Here is a 9496-nt window from a genome sequence, read left to right on the forward strand (position 1 = left end):
CATCGTCACAAATGTCTGACCCCCCCCCCCCCCATCGGTGAGTTCCTACGGTAGGAAAGGCTGCATTACCTGGGCCAGATAGTTCAGCCAGATAGAGGGGGCTAATTGGTGATTGTGGTACAAGAAGATGTGGAGCTGAGTGGACTTTCCGATAACTGATACCAGCGGTGTCAAGATCGGCCTCGTCGGAGGAGGCTCGTGAAGGACGCTACTGGACTTGTTGGAGGCAGTCACTCTCCAACAACAACGTATGGTAGAGGAGCGACATTCACCACAACGAGTGGAGCGCCGGGCGGATAAAATTGGCACACAGTGTGCATCTGCCAAGTCATCTCAGTCAGTCAACCCTTGGTTCCTGGGTCTGTCCTGTGACCTCTTACCAGCAGCGAGCCTTCGACGCTTCACGTGTTGGCACAGTAGGGGGCACAGGTGGTGCATCGGCCAGCAGTCATCTCAGTCAGTCGACCCGTGGCACCTGCTGGGTTTGCCCCGTGACCTTTTGCCAGCGGGCGTTCGACACTTCACGTGGCCTCAATGTGCACATAGCCTGGCACAAGCGCCGTCGTGATGTCACCGTCACTTAGTGGCGAATGGCGGTTGTTGTTGCTGTTGAGTGTGAATGTGAGCGAGTGTGAGAGTGTGAGTGTCAGTGTGTGAGCAAGTGTGAGAGTGAGTGTGTGAGCGAGAGTGAGAGTGAGTGTGTGAGCGAGTGTGAGAGTGTGAGTGTCAGTGTGTGAGCAAGTGTGAGAGTGAGTGTGTGAGCGAGTGTGAGAGTGTGAGCGAGTATGAGAGTGTGAATGTGAGTGTGTGAGCGAGTGTGAATGTGAGTGTGTGTGATGTCACGCTCTAATGCGCTCATCTTCTGTTTGCAGCCCTGAGCGAGTGGTGGACATTCCACATTCACAGGGCAGCGGGTTGTTACTTCCTTTTGATCGGAGGGGAGGCTGCGAACTTCCACTAGGTTGACTCAGTCTTACACGTAATTATCTGGCGTGGTGTGTAAACATCAGCACTGGGGAGACAAAGGCGGCCGGGCGTGTTGCTGGCCATTCAACCCCCCTCGCGTCACAATGCCGGCCTTCATGGGTGCTCGACAACTGCACTTGCCCCAACAGTCGACACAGCGCTACTCGGTGCATCTTTGTCTGTGTGCGCGAGTCTCCTCCGAGTGTCCATCGCTCATTATTCGGATTTAACGCGAGGGCTCTGTACGCGTGCCCCCCCCTCGCAGCCACGAGCCATCTCACTGACCCCCCCCCACAATCCCCGTGCCCCCCCCCCCATCACCCCCGCCACCCCAGTAGACACATCGGCTACATTGCTCCAGCGCGATTACATCACCGAGATGATTGGCTCTTAATGAACACCCCCCCCACCTCGCACGTGGCCCCCCCTCACCCCCCCTCGCACGTGGCCCTCCCTCACCCCCCCCGTCCCCCCTCACCCCCCCGTCCCCCCACCCGTCCCCCCCACCACCCTCGCCCCCACCCACCTCCCCGCACAAACAAAAGAACCCAAGCCAAAGGTGGCCTCACGCTCACCCACGGGGCACAAGGCGGGAGGGTGGTGGACCGCGCGCAGATTTCGTGCAACGCTGAACAACAAGAACAACAAGAACAACAACAACAAAAACAAGAAACACACCCGCGCCGGGGCTGTGGTCGAGCAGCGGCTGGGATGGGCGCAGCGGAGCTGAGATTGTCTCCACCCCCCCCCCCTCGGGGGCTCTTTCTCCGGAGTCTTCGGATTCCTCCGACACGCGAAGCCAGAACCTCCCCGCGCCGACGGCGCTCACGGCCGGACATCCCCCGGGTAGCCGCAGCACCCCCGCCCCTCTCCCCCCCCCCTACCTGAGCACGAGTCTCGATCTTCGTCTGGCTGCCTGCAGGGAACCCGTCGCGATGGTTCTGGTCGCGATGGTTCTGGTCGCGATGGTTCTGGTCGCGAAGGTTCTGGTCGCGATGGTTCTGGTCGCGCTCCGAACTCGTTCGCAATTTTATCAACGCGAGGAGGAGGAGGAGAGGCGTTCCTCCTGCTGCCTCGCGGCGGCCTGGGTTCGATTCCCGACCAGGGCGCCTTTTGTTGCGTGCAGTTGTCCTGCGGAGTGAGTGGTGTTTGTGCGCGCGAGTGAGTGTAAGTCTCCTGCTCTGCAGAGTGTGAGCGAGATTTAACCGGACTGGATTGTGCGAGGTGAACTCACAGATCCGTGACAGATCGGGACACATTTCCCCATCATCAGTGAGCCCTTCCGACAGGCGAGGCTGCGTTGTCTGGGGCCACGTAACTCGCATGCCCAGACAACGCATGGACCAAGCAGCCTTCTGTTAGGCCGGATCGAGGGGGCTAAACGGACGCGGCACGGGCTGGAGAAGAGATGGAGCTGATGCGGTACGGGAGGATGTGGAGCTGAGTGGACTTGCCGATGACCGGTACCAGCGGTGTCAAGATCGGCCTCGTTGGACGAGGCTCGTGAAGGACGCTGCTGCTGCTACTGGGTAGTTGGAGGCAGTCGTGCTCCGAAAATTTTGGAGGGCGATGGAGCGACGCTCACAACAACGCGCAGGAGCGCCAGGTGGCTAAGACGCTGCAAATTGGCACAAGGTGTACATCTGCCCGGTCATCTCAGTCAGTCAATCCATGGGTACCCGGATCTGTCCTGTGACCTCTTACCAGCAGCGAGCCTTCGGCGCTTCACGTGACGGCCTCAAGATACACCTAGCCTGGCACAAGCGCAGTGGGGACGTCACCCCCACTTCGTGGCGGACAGCGGCTGTTGTATGAGCAGACAGCGCAGCGGCTACGAACCCAGCGACCCGGGTTGGATTCCCGCTCACGGCCAACACCGGTGACGATTTTCTGATCCGTCCCGGGCCATCCTCTAGGTCGACTCAGCCTCGAATGAGCACCTGGGGCGATGTGTAAACATCGCCACTGGGGAGACAAAGGCGGCCGGACGTGGTGTTGGCCACCCGCCCCCCTCCTGTGCCGTGCCTGCCTTCACAGGAGCTCGCTAACAGCACAATAGTCTGTCAGGCTGTATGTATTTGGGTGCATTGAGTGACCTGGCGGGTGGTGGCGGTGGTGGAAGCGGTGGTGGAAGTGGTGGAGGTGGTGGAAGTGGTGGTGGTTGTGGAAGTGGTGGTGGTGGCGGTAGCGGAGGTGGTGGTTGAGGGGTGGTGGTGGTGGTGGAGGTGGTGGTGTTGGCGGTGGTGGTGGTGGTGGAGGTGGTGGTGGTGGAGGTGGTGGAGGTGGTGGTGGAGGTGGTGGTGTTGGCGGTGGTGGAGGTGGTGGTGGTGGCGGTGGAGGTGGCGGTGGTTGAGGTGGTGGTGGTGGAGGTGGTGGAGGCGGTGGTTGAGGTGGTGGTGGTTGAGGTGGTGGTGGTGGAGGTGGTGGTGGTTGAGGTGGTGCAGGTGGAGGTGGTGGTGGTGGAGGTGCTGGTGGTTGAGGTGGTGGTGGTGGAGGTGGTGGATGTGGAGGTGGAGGTGGTGGTTTAACACCGAGTAGGGTTGCCCCGACTCCTCAGCACGGGCGAAGGAATCAACGAGCGACAACGTGACGGGAACAGAGAACCACGCCAGCAGTAGCAGCAGCAAAAGCAGCAGCAGTAGTAGCAGTATCAGCAGTAGCAGCAGGAAAAGCAGCAGCAGTAGTAGCAGCAGTAGCAGCAGAAGCAGGAGCAGCAGTAGTTGCAGTAGCAGCAGCAGCATCAGCAGCAGTAGCATCAGCAGCAGCAGTAGTAGCAGCAGTAGCAGCAGCAGCAACAGTAGCAGCAGCAGTAGCAGCAGCAGTAGCAGCAGGAGCGAGAGGAGGGCGACAAGGAGGCGGGCGGGCGAGTGGAGAGTGAGTCGACGAGTGCCGGGTTCTCCCCATCCACCCGGGACTGCCGCGCCACTCGGAAGCCGCGTGGCGCATCAGCGGCGAGGAGGAGGAGGAGGCCACGGGCTGGGAACTCCATCACGACAGAAGCGGCAGCCGTTGCGTGGAGACGCAGGAGGCGACCTGGGGTCCACGAAGAGTCGTGACCCCCGGGACTCGAGAGGACCCCCCCCCACCCCCCACTCCCCCCCCACCGATTACTGAGCGTGGCCGCCCGAAATCAAGAACCACGACACTCACTCCGCGTGCCAATTCGGGCTCGCACAGCCGACCCCGTGAGTCACCGCGCTCCGACAAGGATGACGAGAGATACGGGGGAGGGGGAGAGCGATAAGAGAGATGATGAAGGATAAGATAATAATAGGGGGCGAGTGAGGGGAGCGAGACGAAGGAAGAGCGGAGAAGGAGAGTTGGGGGGGGAGACTGGAAAAGCCAGAGGAGACGTGAGAGACAGGGGCGAGGATGCAGAGACGACGAGAAGGGGCGTGGAGATGGTCCCCTGGCTCATCACTCAGATGCCTTGGTGAGGTCGAAAGCCATGAGTTCTGGCCAACCGTGTGTCTGCGTGTGCACGCGTGTGTGTTGGAACAGTAGGGGGCACAGGTGGTGCATCGGCCAGTCATCCCAGTCAGTCGACCCATGTGTGTTTGTAGGTGTGTGTATTTGTAGGTGTGTGTATAGGTGTGTGTTTGTAGGTGTGTGTGTAGGTGTGTGTTTGTAGGTGTGTGTGTGGTGTGTGTAGGTGTGTGTGTGTAGGTGTGTGTGTTTGTCCGGCAAAACAACCCCATACCTCCTCGCGGTGCAGGACGGGCAACTCTGTCGTGGACAGTGCTGTGTGGGGAGGGCCAATTCCGATTGGCCTTTCCCCTCATGGCGTCTGTGACCACCACAGTGGCTACATGGGGGCTCTGGACGGGTGCGAGGGGCTGGTAACCCCTCCACCTTCAATAAATTACCAATAAACCACGACTGAAACACGTTCCTTCGGAGTGGGCAGGTAGGAACTTGGTTGGACACCGCATTCGTGCACGACAGACAGACACATAATCCCTGGTGGGCAGTGTGGAAGCTGTTGTTCCTACCTGTATACATGTCGTGTCGTGTATAGTGCAGTGTGTAGGTTAAACGTTGAGTTTTATAAGGGCACCACGGGGTGACCAGCCCCACCCCACCCCTCCCACCCCCCACCCAGCCCCACCCTCCCCACCCAGCCCCTCCCCGCCCAGCCCCTCCCCACCCTCCCCACCCAGCCCCTCCCCACCCAGCCCTTCCCCACCCAGCCACTCCCTCCCTCCCCACCCAGCCCCTCCCTCCCCACCCTCCCCACCCTCTTCACCCAGCCCCACCCCTCCCACCCCCAACTGAATCACCTTCAGGCTGGGAATGTTGAAAGAAACACGAGGCAAAAAGATCCGCTTTTTTCTTTTCAAGGCTTCCATTTTATGAATGGAGCCACCCTCCCCCAGTTCCGTTTTGTGAATGAAACATCGCGCGTCTCCTCATTGGCCCGAGTCGCGGCGGTGCCCCCCCCCCCCACCACTAACCCCCCCCCTCTATCAACCCCAACCCACTGCTCCCATTGGTCGGCACCCCCGAGCCAATGGGAGGGCTCTGGTGGGGCGGGGCCATGCACGACAGACAGACAGACAAATACTCCCTGGTGGGCAGTGTGGAACTGTTGTTCCTACCTGTATTATTTAACATCGATTTCGACCACGTAATTCGTGCAGCCTTCAATGGCTGTACCGGACGAATTTCAATCTGGTACAGATACAATGGGAGGCTGATCGATGTCCGGGTGCGTTAAAGGGATGGCTCCCTATTGCTCAACCATGTTATGTATGCCGATGATCTGGTAAATGCAGCTCACTCACAGGAGGAGTTGGAGGCACTGCTGCTGAACCTGGAGCGTGCCATTAAGAGGTGGAGACTTACCATCAGTCCCACCAAAACTAAGCACCTACCTGGGTATTTTGTATCATCGGATACTCCACCCCCACAACTCCCAATTGGTGATAGGGGAGTTGTGGAGAGAGTGGAGAGTTTCCCATACCTGGGCGGTGTGGTCATGACCGGCTCTGGTTTAAGAGCAGAGGTCTCACTCCGAATCAGTCGAGTGGCATTATCTTTTAATCAGTTGCGTAACGCTATGTGGAAGCTACCTGGTCTGTTGCTCCGCACGAAGCTTCAGGTCTTCTCGGCCACAGTCATTCCTTCCCTTCTCTACGCTTGCGAAACGTGGTCCCCCCTAATGGAACATCTTCGCTGGTTTGAAACATTTAGGCTGGCCTGCCGACGATCCATCCTGGGTTTAACCAGGCTGTATTGTGTGAGGAGCTCACAAATCTTTGAAAGATCTAGATAAAGTCCCATCGGTGAGCTCCATTTTCCAGGCAAGGCTGCGTGGGCTAGGCCTTGTAGCCCGCATGCCCAGCTACCGCATGCCTAAACAGCTTATGTTCGGCCGGATCGAGCGGGCTAAACGGGCGCGGCACGGGCTAGAGAAGAGATGGAGTGATGTGGTACAGGAGGACGTGGAGCTGAGTGGACTTGCCGATGACCGGTACCAGCGGTGTCAAGATCGGCCTCTGTAGAGGAGGCTCGTGAAGGACGCTACTGGGCAGTTGGAGGCAGTCGCCCTCCAACAACAACGGAGGGCGGAGGAGCGACACTCACAACAACGAGCGGAGCGCCGGGTGGCTAAATCACAGCAAGTTGGCACAGTAGGGGTCACAGGTGGTGCATCAGCCAGTCATCTCGGTCATCTCAGTCAGTCGACCCATGGCACCTGGGTCTGCCCCGTGACCTCTTGCCAGCGGGCATTCGACACTTCACGTAGCCTCAAGGTGCACATAGTCTGGCACAAGCATCGTGGTGACGTCACCACCACTTAGTGGTGATTGGCGGTTGTTGTTGTAGGTGTGTTTGTAGGTGTTTGTATGTGTGTGTTTAGGTGTGTGTGATTGTAGGTGTGCGTGTGTATGGAAGCGTGTGTTTGTAGGTGTGTGTTTGTAGGTGTGTCTTTGTCGGTGTGTGTGTGTGTTTGTAGGTGTGTGTGTTTGTAGGTGTGTGTTTGTAGGTGCGTGTGTTTGTCGGTGTGTGTGTGTGTTTGGAGGTGTGTGTGTGTTTGTCTTCACGTTCTGCAGATGTAGAGATGCCACTGGTTCTTCACGTTCTGCAGATGTAGATGCCACTGGTTCTTCATGTTCTGCAGATGTAGATGCCACTGGTTCTTCATGTTCTGCAGATGTAGATGCCACTGGTTCTTCACGTTCTGCAGATGTAGATGCCACTGGTTCTTCACGTTCTGCAGATGTAGATGCCACTGGTTCTTAACGTTCTGCAGATGTAGATGCCACTGGTTCTTCACGTTCTGCAGATGTAGATGCCACTGGTTCTTCACGTTCTGCAGATGTAGATGCCACTGGTTCTTCACGTTCTGCAGATGTAGATGCCACTGGTTCTTAACGTTCTGCAGATGTAGATGCCACTGGTTCTTCACGTTCTACAGATGTAGATGCCACTGGTTCTTAACGTTCTGCAGATGTAGATGCCACTGGTTCTTCACGTTCTGCAGATGTAGATGCCACTGGTTCTTCACGTTCTGTAGATGTAGATGCCACTGGTTCTTCACGTTCTGCAGATGTAGATGCCACTGGTTCTTCACGTTCTGTAGATGTAGATGCCACTGGTTCTTCACGTTCTGCAGATGTAGATGCCACTGGTTCTTCATGTTCTGTAGATGTAGATGCCACTGGTTCTTCACGTTCTGTAGATGTAGATGCCACTGGTTCTTCATGTTCTGTAGATGTAGATGCCACTGGTTCTTCACGTTCTGTAGATGTAGATGCCACTGGTTCTTCACGTTCTGTAGATGTAGATGCCACATACGGAGGCAGGTTTGTTCGTATCTCTGAAAGTCCGTAAGTCGAATGTTCGTAAGTAGAGGAGTCTGTGTACTGCGGACAAAACGCGCTCGCGCCATCTATTGGTAGAAGTTGTCGCGTTGCTAAATGAATTAATCCTACGTCGAGGATTCGTACGCATTGGGGGGGCATCGGTGCAGCACACCAACACCAGCACCACCGAGTAAAACAGTCCGGACGATGTCGCTTGCCCACTCCCCCCCCCCCCTTGACTGAGCTGCAGGAGCCCCCCCCCCTATCAGAAGTTGCACTTTGATTCGGCATGGTGCTTTCCCCTTTCGAACGTGTGGTGCTGACACCACCATTTCCAAAAGCTCGGAATTGACGATGAAATTTGAACTTAAATATCTGCACAGTGCTCAGATGTTAACTACCTCGCCTGGTATACAGGAGGTCGTGGGTTCGACCCCGACCCTGACGCCTGCTGCTGTATTTGTAGTTTGCGTGTCTCTTTCTTTCTCTGCGTGGATTTTTTCTCCGGATCCACCGATTTTCCCCTCCACATTTATAAACATGCATTGAGATTATTAATATGAATTTTCTGCTATAAAGGTTGAAATGATTGGCCACTTTGTTGAGCTCTCATTTGTGTTCGCCAGGTCGCTTGCGTGGTAGGATGTGGATGGTTTCGTGTTGTATTTGTTTGTGTGTTGGGTGATTTGATTACCTTTCTTGTACTTTGCACCCCGATCGTGTTTGTGTCTTGTGTTTGTTGTTGCAACGTTCTTACCCCGTGCCCCTAATGGATGTCTGCGAAAAAGAGCTTCATAGCTCATCGGATTCCTCCTGCAGTACGAAAACTGCATTCTGATTCTGAAGAGAGCCGTGGATGGCGACCCACAAACACCTCCAGCCCCTCCCGCCCACCCTCGTGTTGGTGCTGCTGCTGCTCCTGGGGTTGTTTTGCTGCGCGTATCGCCAACCACGCGGGGGTTGGTGCAGGGAGGAGGGAGGGAGGAGGGAGGCCACAGGGCCCGCTTGGAGGCTGCGTTTGAAGGGCCGAGACATCTCCGTCTTCCTCGGATTCAGTCCCTCAAGAGGGAGCGGCTCGCGGTGCAGGTGGTGCTGATGCTGCTGCTGCGTTAGCAGTGGTGGTGCCTTAGCACAGCCAACACAGCCATTCAGCCACACAGACACACAGTCACACAGTCACACAGACACACAGCCACACAGCCACTCAATCACTCATCCACACAGCCACACAGACACACAATCACACAATCACACAGTCACACAGTCACACAGCCACTCAACCACTCAATCACTCAGCCACACAGCCATTCAACCACACAGCCACACAGACACACAGCCACACGGCCACACAGTCACACAATCACACAATCACACAGTCACACAGCCATTCAACCACTCAACCACTCAATCACTCAGCCACTCAGCCACTCAGCCACACAGTCACTCAGCCACTCAGCCACACAGCCACTCAACCACACATCCACTCAGCCACTCAGCCACACAGCCACTCAACCACACATCCACTCAGCCACTCAGCCACACAGCCACTCAGCCACTCAGCCACTCAGCCACACAACCACACAGACACACAGCCACTCAACCACACAGCCACTCAGCCACTCAGCCACTCAGCCACACAGTCACACAACCACACAGACACACAGCCACTCAACCACACAGCCACTCAGCAACTCAGCCACTCAGCCACTCAACCACTCAGC

This window comes from Lethenteron reissneri, chromosome 56, assembly GCF_015708825.2.
Source record: "Lethenteron reissneri isolate LAM-NWPU_2019-01 chromosome 56, ASM1570882v1, whole genome shotgun sequence".
NCBI classification, from domain to species: Eukaryota; Metazoa; Chordata; class Hyperoartia; order Petromyzontiformes; family Petromyzontidae; genus Lethenteron; species Lethenteron reissneri.